General features: G+C 49.3%; 1 protein-coding gene across 8 annotated transcripts in view; it reads left to right on the top strand.

Annotated features, from left to right (window-relative positions):
- Positions 1-10,845, top strand: part of GAS7 (growth arrest specific 7) — a 217,687-nt gene that overhangs the window by 130,347 nt on the left and 76,495 nt on the right. The window lies entirely within an intron of this gene.

The raw sequence follows: 10,845 nt of genomic DNA, 5'->3' as shown, positions 1-10,845 counted from the left end.
TGTATAGGAGGAGCAGCAGTAGGTTCTAGAACAAGGTGGTCTTGGGCAGGGCAGGGCAGAGCAAATGCAGCCAGAGGGCTCTGTCTCTTGGCCTCCACACCTCCCCAGAGGAGGGAAACACAGAAGGTTCGATGTGGGGCGAATCACAGATGTGCGTGTCAAGGCGGGATGTGAAATACAGTCTACGTCCACGTGTCGGCCCTGCCTTGGTCCTTCACCTCCCGTGTCTGCGCCCACCTGACTTAACGGTCACCTCTTCCGACCCAGTGGGACCGTTACTATGGCCGGTGATTGCAAGGCCACCCTCGGAGGGGTCCTGGTAACGGGGAGCCAGCCTTTCAGAGGGAGCAGCAGAGAAAGCAGCTGCCACTAGGGGTCGCTGGTTTGTGTTCTCGTCCCCTGCGGGCTTGAGGGGCTTGTTCCAGCTGAGGCGGTAACTGGGGTTTCTAGGAAAAGGGAAGTAGAACTATTTCTGATCGTTCTAATCTTAAGCTTCCTCCAAACACACACTTGAATGGCCTTGCACCGTGGTCGGCCTTTGAAGTTTCAGAGGAAGTTCTAGGCACAGCATGATGCCGACCAAGGTCCTCAGGGTCTTGGATGGATTCTCGTCCTGAATCAGCCCACTCTATTGCAAAGGGGCTGAGTGAGGGTGGGTGGTCAAGAGAGGCTTGGTAAAATCTGAATTTATTTTATTTTATTTTATTTTATTTTGTTTTATTTTATTTTATTTTTTTTATTTATTTTATTTCATTTTATTTTTTATTTTTTATTTTATTTTATTTTATTTTTTTTAATTAGAGAGTAGAACGTTCCTGGTTAAGAAACTCACTGGGTGTGAAAAAAAGGAAAAAGTAAAAATCTGTGGTTGCCTTCCCTAAAGCTGTTTATCCTGCACGTCGTTGCGGACGTTTGTATCCTCTTACCTTCTAACACGTGCGTGCTCATTCTTCTTAACAAATCGGAAGAACGGTCCAGGTTCTGGGAACTAGTCAGACAGCGTCTTTCTGTATGTGTACTGGTTACTGGAACTAATGTTGCAACACGACTCCGTGATGCTCCACTGCAGGCATATGCTACTACTGTTAATGTAACTCTCCTGTCTTCGTTAAGGGGATATTAAAGTCCCATTTTCATTAACTGACAGTGTCTGGGGGCTATTTTTCTGAGACCCAGGCTTTTCACCTGTGCCTGGCGGTCAGGGCTTTCTTGCGGGTCCGGGGATATACTGATCCCCAGAGACTCTACACCAAGGGCGGGCAGACTGTCTTCTGTAAAGGGCCAGGTAGTGACACGTTTTTGTTCGTGAGGCTCCTGTGGTCTCCGTCACTGCTCCTCAGCTCTGTCCTCGTCACGTGAAAGCTGCCACAGATGACACGGAAACCACGGAGTGTAGCTGTGTTCCAATAAAACTTTGTTTATAGACCCTGAAACGTGAATGTCAAATAGCTTTTCCACGTCACCAACGTGATTTCTTTCTCAAGCACTTAAGACGATCTTCGTTCAGGGGTTCACGGGCTGTGTGATAAGGGGAGGGTGGGCCCTTGAGCTACCGGCCCCGGCTTCAAGTTCTCCATTACGCCCTGTAGGATTGGCCCTCCTTCCCCTTGCCTGCTTTCTCTGATAGGCTTGCGGTGATCCTGGCCGAGGAAAGGGTTGGGGGGTGGGAAATGCCTTTCTTTCTTTCTTTTTTAAAATTAAAAAAAATTTTTAATGCATATTCATTTTTGAGAGACAGAAAGAGACAGAGCACGAGCGGGGGAGGGGCAGAGAGAGAGGGAGACACAGATTCTGAAGCAGGCTCCGGGCTCTGAGCTGTCGGGGCAGAGCCCGACGCGGGGCTCGAACCCACGAACTGCGAGATCATGACTTGAGCCACAGTCGGACGCCCCGGGAAATGCCTTTCTGATGACAAAGAGATAGTCCTGTTTGGAGGGATCGTGCGGACCCTGAACATCATAGTAAGGATTTTGTTCTTTAGCCAGAGGGAACAGAAGCCCAGCTATCTTTCTGATTCTGGCTGCTGGGCTTCCGATGACATTTTTGGACCTGATCGCCCTTCTGTGGGGGAAGCACCTGTCAGAACAGCCTCTTGCTCTCCTCCTGACCTCCTGACTCCCCGGGGGCATTTGACTTTGTGTCTCGTCCTGGCTGGGCCAGCTGCGTTCCCCCCTTTCTGCCCCAGCCCTGGGGCCTCTCCTGCCATGTGACCCGGGCCAGGGCCGTGCACCCTGCTCTGGCCCCCACACGCCTTTCTTCTCGTCTTCCTGTTCATCTCCCTCTCTTCCAGATACTTCTGGTGTCCCTTAATCCCCGATGGCTTTGCAGAGGGTGCTTGGGCACGGTGGGTGTTCGGTCCCTGTTTCTACACCACATATAAGTGCAACAAGTTGACAGCCAAGTTTACATTTGTATTACCTTTCTCTGGTTCATCTCTTTATTTTGAAATCCATTGAGAATTTTAGGGACAGGCATTGTCACAGCGCCGGCGGCCAGGCTGGGCTGTGGGGATGCCGATTCGGACAAGAAACCGTCTCCGCCTTGGAACACTGGCGTCCTAGATAACACATGCCCACAGGCGTTGTGAGTGTTAGTGTTGACATCTGGGGGCTCCGGGGTAGAGGGTCACCAGCTTTTGCTGGGTCTTGGAAGAGGGAGGGACCCCGGACTCGGGGATTCCACGCGGGGGTCACCGCACCACAAGGGCGAGACGGCGGGGAAAAGTCTGACCCACTGATGACCCCACGAGACACCGGGAGGACCTGGGACTTTGCCCTGAGGGCAACAGACAGCTCTAGAAGGCATTAAAGCAGAGGCCTGACGTGATCAGAACAGCGTGGCAAGACTGCTTGGGTAGCAGAGGGGAGGAAGCAGGGGCGGTGAGCATGGGCCCACGCAAACAAAATGAGAATAGAAGGAATGAGGTCAGCTCCACACCTACAGCTATAGCTGGGGAGGGAGGAGGTAGAATCCATCCGACAGGATGTAGCAGGTGAGGGAAAGAAGGACTCAAGGCTCCTCTGAGTTGTTTGGCTTTGTGTGATGGAGCCGTGCAGGGAGCACCTGGGACGCGAGGGAGGAACGGGTTTGGAGGGGAGAAGACAAAAATCCATGTTGCACGTAGGGTTCCTTGGTGAGCTGGCCAGCCTATGTTTGGACGGATGCGTCTGTGACATGGGGGGGCACCTGGGCCGGAGATGAGGATCTGGGGAGCCATGTGGGTGCCTGGCTTGGCAAGCAGAAAGCAGAATGGATTTCACCTCTTCTTACGCCTTTGGCCTGGCAACATTATGCAGTGACCAACCTGTACGACCACAGAGGGCAGCCCAGAATTTTCATTTCATCGTGAACGGAGGAATGAAGCCGTGAAATGCAGGAGATCATCACCCAGGGCGAACCTCTAGGAGAGAGTCCTGCAGAGAAACACGGAAGGAGGGGCGCGGGAGACTTTGAAATAATTGTCAGGGATCGGAAGAATTCAGGAGAAATAAGGCAATATTGTGAAGGGCAAATGAGAAAAGATGGTTGAGAAGGACACTCAGAAACTGAAATATAGATCAAGTTTATGATAGAGGTGATACTTTATTTTATTTATTTATTTTTATTTAAAAAATTTTTTTAATAATGTTTATTTTTGAGACCGAGAGAGACAGAGCATGAACGGGGGAGGGTCAGAGAGAGAGGGAGACACAGAATCCGAAACAGGCTCCAGGCTCCGAGCTGTCAGCACAGAGCCCGACGCGGGGCTTGAACTCACAGACTGCGAGATCATGACCTGAGCCGAAGTCGGACGCTCAACCGACTGAGCCACCCAGGCACCCCAAAATAAAATTTATTTTTAAGGGAAACACAACTATCTTCTTGGAGCCCCAGCCAAAGCCCAGAGGAGCTAGGAATTGTGTTTGCTCTTTTGATGAAGTATCCATACGTACAAATGTTTTATTATGTTTGTGAGTGAAGCTCGGAGGGCCTCACCAGGTTTTGAGCTTTTTGGATTCATTTGCCAAATGGCCGGTCGTTCTCTTGATTTCTTGTTTTAATTTTTCTTTAAATGAGTAGATTCCCATTTAACTTTATTACACCAGGAATTAATGTGAGTTTGTGGGTAAGTTTTCCAGTAGAACACTTTCAAAAGCAGTTTGACCTCCTCTTTGTTACAAATAATTGGATGTTTTTCTCGTTCTCCAGATAGAACAGCCCTGATAATTCCCTGTTAATAACAGTTGCCCAGAGAAACTTCTACACTCAGAAACCTCTATCTGTTTTCTTCTGTCCATCTGTGTTGAACAAATGTGAGATGAGAATGTTGCCTTTTCTTGGCACGTTTAGTTGATTTGAGTTCACTGTGTGCGCGCGCGTGTGTGTGTATGTGTGTGTGCATTCATACACGTTTCTTGTTTTGGCTTTCTTATTTTTATCTAATGGACTCTTTGAGCAAAGCTGTTAGACCTTAGCGCTTATTATTAATCTGTTTCTGTGTGGGTTTTGTTTTTCCTCGCAGAGAATCCATTTTAATTTGTAGCGTTAAGGTAGCATTTAAAGTGCACAACACATTCCTCGAATCTCAGCCTTTTTGAAGGGCGGTAATCTTGGAACTTTGGCAAATGCCGAGTGGGTTAGAGTCCTGCCCACAGCCAGGATATGGAAGACCCGTAAAAAACCAAGACAAAGGAGACAAAAAGGATTGTATTGTTTACTGTGTTCTAGGAAGTTGAGTTAATGTGGAAAAGGCAGCTGATTGGTCCAGAGTGTAAGAATTATCCTCATTGGCTGTTAGGCGGGGTCACCGATTAGCAGCAAATTATCCAGATATGGAAGTGAAACAGGAAGGAATGTGTGAGGGACGCCTGGGTGGCTCAGTCGATGGAGTGTCGAACTTCAGCTCAGGTCATGGTCTCGCGGTTCATGAGTTCAAGCCCCACATCGGTCTCACTGCTGTCAGTGAGGAGCCCACTTTGGATCCTGTGTCCCGCCCCTCCCCTGCTTGCACCCTCTCTCTCTCTCTCAAAAATGAACAAACGTTAAAGAAAAAAAAAGGAATGTGTGGGATATGACCCAGCAATTCCACTCCTAGATACATACCCAAGAGAATTGCTTATATACATGCAAAAACCTGTATGTGAATATTCATGATGGCATTCTTCATCGTGGCTGGAAACAACCAAAATGTCTGTCACACGATGAATGGATACACAAAATGAGCTGTATCCTTAAAAATGGGATCTTATTGGGGCGCCTGGGTGGCGCAGTCGGTTAAGCGTCCGACTTCAGCCAGGTCACGATCTCGCAGTCCGTGAGTTCGAGCCCCGTGTCGGGCTCTGGGCTGATGGCTCAGAGCCTGGAGCCTGTTTCCGATTCTGTGTCTCCCTCTCTCTCTGCCCCTCCCCCGTTCATGCTCTGTCTCTCTCTGTCCCAAAAATAAAATAAACGTTGAAAAAAAAAAAAAATGGGATCTTATTCAGGCATAAACAGGAAGGAAATACTTGTGGACACCTGCGGCAACACGGATGAACCTCGAAAACATCATGTTGAGCGCAAGAAGCCGATACAAAAATCATACACCATATGGTTCCATTTACGCAAAATACCCAGGATAGGCAGTGACATAAATACAGAAAGTAGATGAGTGGTTTCCCAGGCAGGGAGAGGGGAGGATTAGAGACCTCGGATGGGTATGAGGGTTAGATGATGAAAGTGTTCCAAAATTAGATAGTTGGTAATATCTGCACAATTCTGTGAACATAGTAGAAACTACTCTATTACGTGCTTTTAGAGAGGATTTTATGGTATATAAATTAACACAATAAAGAGAGGCATGTGATGTCTTGGTTGGAGGTTCCTTCTGCCTGATTCCCAAACTTTGGTGGGCATTAGAAATACCTAGGGAGTTTGTTTAAAAATACCACAAACATTAAAGGGCACCCAGGTGGTTCAGTCGGTTAAGCGTCCAACTGGAGCCTGCTTCAGATTCTGTGTCTCTCTCTCTCTCTCTCTCTCTCTCTCTCTCTCTCTGCCCCTCCCCGGCTTACACTCTGTATGTCTCTCTCAAAAATAAACGTTAAAAAAAATTTTTTTGCTACCATAAATATTAAAAAGAAATTTTTAAAAAGGTGGGTGCCTGCCTGCGTGGCTCATTCAGCTAAGTAAGTGTCCTACTTCAGCTCAGGTCATGATCTCGCAGTTGGTGAGTTCGAGCCCCGCATCGGGCTCTGTGCTGACAGCTCGGAGCCTGGAGCCTGCTTTGGATTCTGTGTCTCCCTCTGTCTCTGCCCCTCCTCCGCTCGCTCGCTCTCTCTCTCTCTCTCTCTCTCTCAAAAATAAACATTAAAAAAAATACCAATATGCAGGCAGGTCCCACCACAGACCTATTGAGTCAGAATCTGTTCTTTGGAAAGAGTAAAAACGTCTGCTTTATATTTTTAAGCGCTTTCTAATAGTTCCCACCCATTTTTGACTTGCAAGCAGACCGTGAGATTGATGAGGGCATAGTCAGCAGATCGAATAGCATGAGGTTGAAGAGTAAACTTAAATCTAATTTTCTTTTACAGAGGTACAGTGGAAAAAACACAGTTTTCTTCAAACAAGTGAACACATATTCTAGTCTCGAGGTTAAAGGTTGTATAACCGTAAGCTACTGTAGTTAAGGCGGAATCCCCGAGACGAGCCGCTTCCGAACAGATTACTCAATTTTACGCTGACGAGTTACAGATTGAGTATAAACCTGTCACGAAAGACCCTTCACCCTGGCTAGCATTTATATTCTTCAGTGTTGTCAAGGTAACGGACTTGTGGATACCTTCCAGTCTTTATCCTGATTCTTCTAACCAGGATGAGTGGCAGATCTTTTAATTTCAGAGCATTCGAGTCAAAAGTTCAAAAAAAAATTTTTTTTTAATCTCAGCATTTTTGCCACTAAAAAAACCCCTGTGAACGCTTGTGTCGACTTTGCTTCTAGCTGTGGTTAAGTCAGAGCATTTGGGGGCTTCTACGATTTTCATTTTCCCATCGTGACATCTGGACTGAACGAACACGATCCTTGTCTTCAAAGGGAACTTAAGAGTCTGGTGAAATCGTTCAAGCCTTTGATACGGCAAGAAGCCATAAGGTTTCTACTTTTGTATTGCTCTTCTGTGGAGGTTTTTAGACGGGGGCTTGCTCACTTGCCTCAGCTTTGCTCAGGAAGCAAGTGCCAGCGTAGAGTTACTGACCCCTCACCGCACATCACGCAGAGCCCCGTGACCCCGTGAGCGGAGTTTGGTGGCATCTGACGGGCTGGAGTGGCTGATCCATCGCTGTCAGGGTAACCCAACCATATCCGGTGGCGGGATCTCTATCGGTTATTAGCTTGAGCAGTATTCATTCATTAAAGGCCAAAATAAGAGTACGATATGGCTGTGAGTTGTGGACCCATAGGAAATGGTGTTTGCTTGGCTTGAACTCATTAAAAAAAAATAAAATAAAACCATGCTCATCCACGATGACTAAATTTCTAGGGCAGCGGCATTAGGGTGCCTCTGTGTCGGTAGGAGACCTGACGGTCACAGCAGGGTCAGCACCTCCAGATCCTGCTGAACTGCCCAGAAGAGGTGCAGGTGTGACGGAGGTCACGTGCTGGATTGTCTTGAGACCAGGGGTCGGCACTTTATCCTGTGTACGTAGCGATTTAAAATGTTCAGTGACTTGACAACATTGGCAAATTGGGACGTTTTCCATGAACAGCGGTTAACTTGTCTTCTCTTGAAGAATCATGGGGTGTGGCCGCATTGGACCCACCTTCCTGCGTGCATATAAGCCGGGAGGAGCTGAGAAGATTGCCTCACTCCCCCTGATTGTTCTTACCCTTCGTCGCACGCCTGCGTTTTGTGTGTCCGGTTCCTGTGGGTGTTGGAGTTTTGACCCGCGTTGAGACAGAGCCTCGTGGTTTTATACCAAGTAATGCGTAAGAGAGCTGGCATTGGACACCCAGTCGGGAGGATTTATTGATATTTATATATATTTATATATTTATATATTTATTTTATAAATGCTCTTGGAAATCGGAGATTAAGAAAGGGGATCCGATCCGGTAAGAGAATTAAGAATCCAGGGAGTGAGGCACTTGGGTGGCTCGGTCAGTTGAGCGTCCGACTCTTGATTTTGGCTCAGGGCATGATCCTGGGGTTGTGGGATCGAGTCCTGTGTTGGACTTCGTGCTGACTATGGAGTCTGCTTAAGCTTTCTCTCTCTCTCTCTCTCTCTCTCTCTCTCTCTCTCTCTCTCTTCCCCTTTCCCCTGGTCAAACGCTCTCTGTCTCTCTAAAATAAAAAACAGGCGCCTGGGTGGCTCAGTCAGTTGAGTGTCTGACTTCAGCTCAGGTCATGATCTCACAGTCTGTGAGTTCGAGCCCCGCATCGGGCTCTGTGCTGACAGCTCAGAGCCTGGAGCCTGTTTCAGATTCTGTGTCTCCCTCTCTCTCCACCCCTCCCCCACTCACGCTCTGTCTCTATCAAAAAACGAATAAACGTTAAAAAAAATTTTTAAATAAAAATTAAAATAACTCAAAAAAGAGAATCCAGGGAGAAATGGCTGACTGGCATATAGTTACAAAGCATCTATTTCAGCAAGGACCTCCGGCTCATCTCAGGTGCTGCCTTATTCCTGGAGGTTTTGCGTGCACCTGACTATCAGCGCAGGAAGCATTGCCTTTCCGGGGCTGGCGTGAAGTCTGTCTCTGTGTGTGTGTGTGTGTGTGTGTGTGTGTGTGTGTGTGTGTGTTGGGGCTCTGGGAACCCGTGGCTGCAGCAGGAAGTTGGGGTCCATCTGGAAGGGCAGTCTGGACAGTGGAAACCGGGTAGCTGCTTAAAGGGTGAGAGTCCACAGAGCCTTGGGAACCCCTGGAAAAAATGGAAAGGATCTGTGGGTTGCATTCTGATCAGTGAGTAGGCGAGTGCCGCAAGAATTGATTATCAAGCAACAAGTGTTTGTTAATGCCTGTCTGTGCTCAGCTCCAATTATCCACTTGGATGGCTTCTTACGGGGGAGGTTGGTGCTACATGTTTACATGTTTGCAAAGACGGACTGCGTCCTTCAGGTGGAGAGGGGATTGTTAAACGGGTCTTTTCCTCGTGGGTTGGATCTCAGGTTTTCTTTCCTGCTTGCATAGACCTCTCTGAAGATCCCTTCCGGCTCTAAGATTCTCTGGAACCAAAGAGTCGCAACACCAGCATGCCCATCACCCGCCACAGTTTGGGAACGCGCCTCCGTCCATAAAGCTGGCGCGGTTTCCCGATGATCAGATCTTTGTTATCGGAGGAAGATCTCGGAGTGGGGTAACGGCGTTTTTGTTACTTCAGTCCCAGTTGGATTCCAGAGTAGGCAGGGCTCATCCAAGAGGCGTGGGAGGAGAACAGGGTGAGAAGTTAGTCATGCAGGATGTGTTTACTTCATGCCGCTCCCTGGGAACGGCGTGCTGGGCCGAGCGCAGGGGCACTGAGACCCTGCGCTGGAAGGATCTTGTCCTTTGCACACACCATAAGCCGGGCCTTGCATACGGCAGCCCCCCGGTCGTTGCTGTTGACTGAGTCTCCCGACCAGGTGTGCTTAATGCTTCTCTGCACACCCAAAGATGCCCTCAGCCCCGGAAGAAACAGCTTCTGTAATGGGGGAGAGTGGAAATGATCCTGCAGTCTGGAACAGGGAGGAGCTGTGGGAACAATATGCCGGGGGGGGGGGGGGTCCTGCCTCTCACCCCCACCCCCCAAATTAACCCTCGCGTGGCCATTGTGGGGACCTCGTAGGGGTTCCGGGTGACTGGGGGCATTTGGGTTAGAGAAGTCAGAGCAGAAGCAGTTTGATAGCTCGTATGTTTACAGCCAGCCTGACCGGGCACGTGTGGTCTGATCGGAGGCCCCCTGGGGTCTGCGTTAGACTTGGGGCTTAGCTGTCTCCCGGTCCCTTGTGGTCGGTCCCCTTGCTGCCCCTCTGGGCTGTGCCACAGACCCAGACCCTCTGGACTTCTAGCCCAGGCTTCACAGCCAGCCCCAGCCCCAGCCCCTTGCTTCCTGATAGGGATTGATGTCTGCGCCCCTGCAAAAGATGTTGAAATCCTAACCCCCAGGAGCTGTGGACGTGACCTTGGATATAAGATCTTCACAGATACTCAAATTAAGATAAGGTCGTCCTGGAACACGGTGGGCCCGATCCAATCCACGGGGGTCTTTACAAAAAGAAGAATTTGGGGCATAGTGGCAAATACATGGCGGGGGAGGGGGAGGGGGAGGTGATACAAAGACCCAGATGACAGATGCTGGAACAGACTCTCCTTCACAGCCCTCAAAAGGAACCAGCCCCGCCAGACCTGGATCTCTGGCTCTTGGCCCCCAAAACTGGGATGCAACACATGTCTGTTGTTTAAGCCCCCTGGTTGGTGGTGTTTTGTGGGGAAGCCCCGGAAAACCAACACGCTTCCCAGGCCCCGGCATGGCAGGCCACCGGTGATTTCTTTGGGCACCGTGAAGTCAGACGGGTGGCAGCGTGTCCTCCAGAAGGCCTTGGAGAGGTGCGACCTGTCACCTGTGTTTCTGACACTCGGCCCTCAGGTAAAGTAGCACCAGCAGCCGGAAGGTGGCCTCCTTTCCTGTTGCACTGACAGCCTGTCGGGGAATGCAGGGCGTGGGCTCTGGCTGAAAATAGTCGCCTGGGTCCCAGAATCCTGGTGCTTTCAGGAGAGGGACGTGCAGAAAAGCTTTTATGTAAGCTTCCGGAAAGAGACACGTTAAGCAGCTGATTTCCAGATCCTTTCGATTGTTCTCATCACGGTTTTTGAGCGCATCAGAGAGGACCGGGCTGGGGGTCGGGCCCCCAGCT

Source organism: Leopardus geoffroyi, chromosome E1 (genome assembly GCF_018350155.1).
Source record: "Leopardus geoffroyi isolate Oge1 chromosome E1, O.geoffroyi_Oge1_pat1.0, whole genome shotgun sequence".
NCBI classification, from domain to species: domain Eukaryota; kingdom Metazoa; phylum Chordata; class Mammalia; order Carnivora; family Felidae; genus Leopardus; species Leopardus geoffroyi.
The sequence above is the reverse complement of the archived record's forward strand: the minus strand, read 5'-3'. Positions and strand labels throughout refer to the sequence as shown.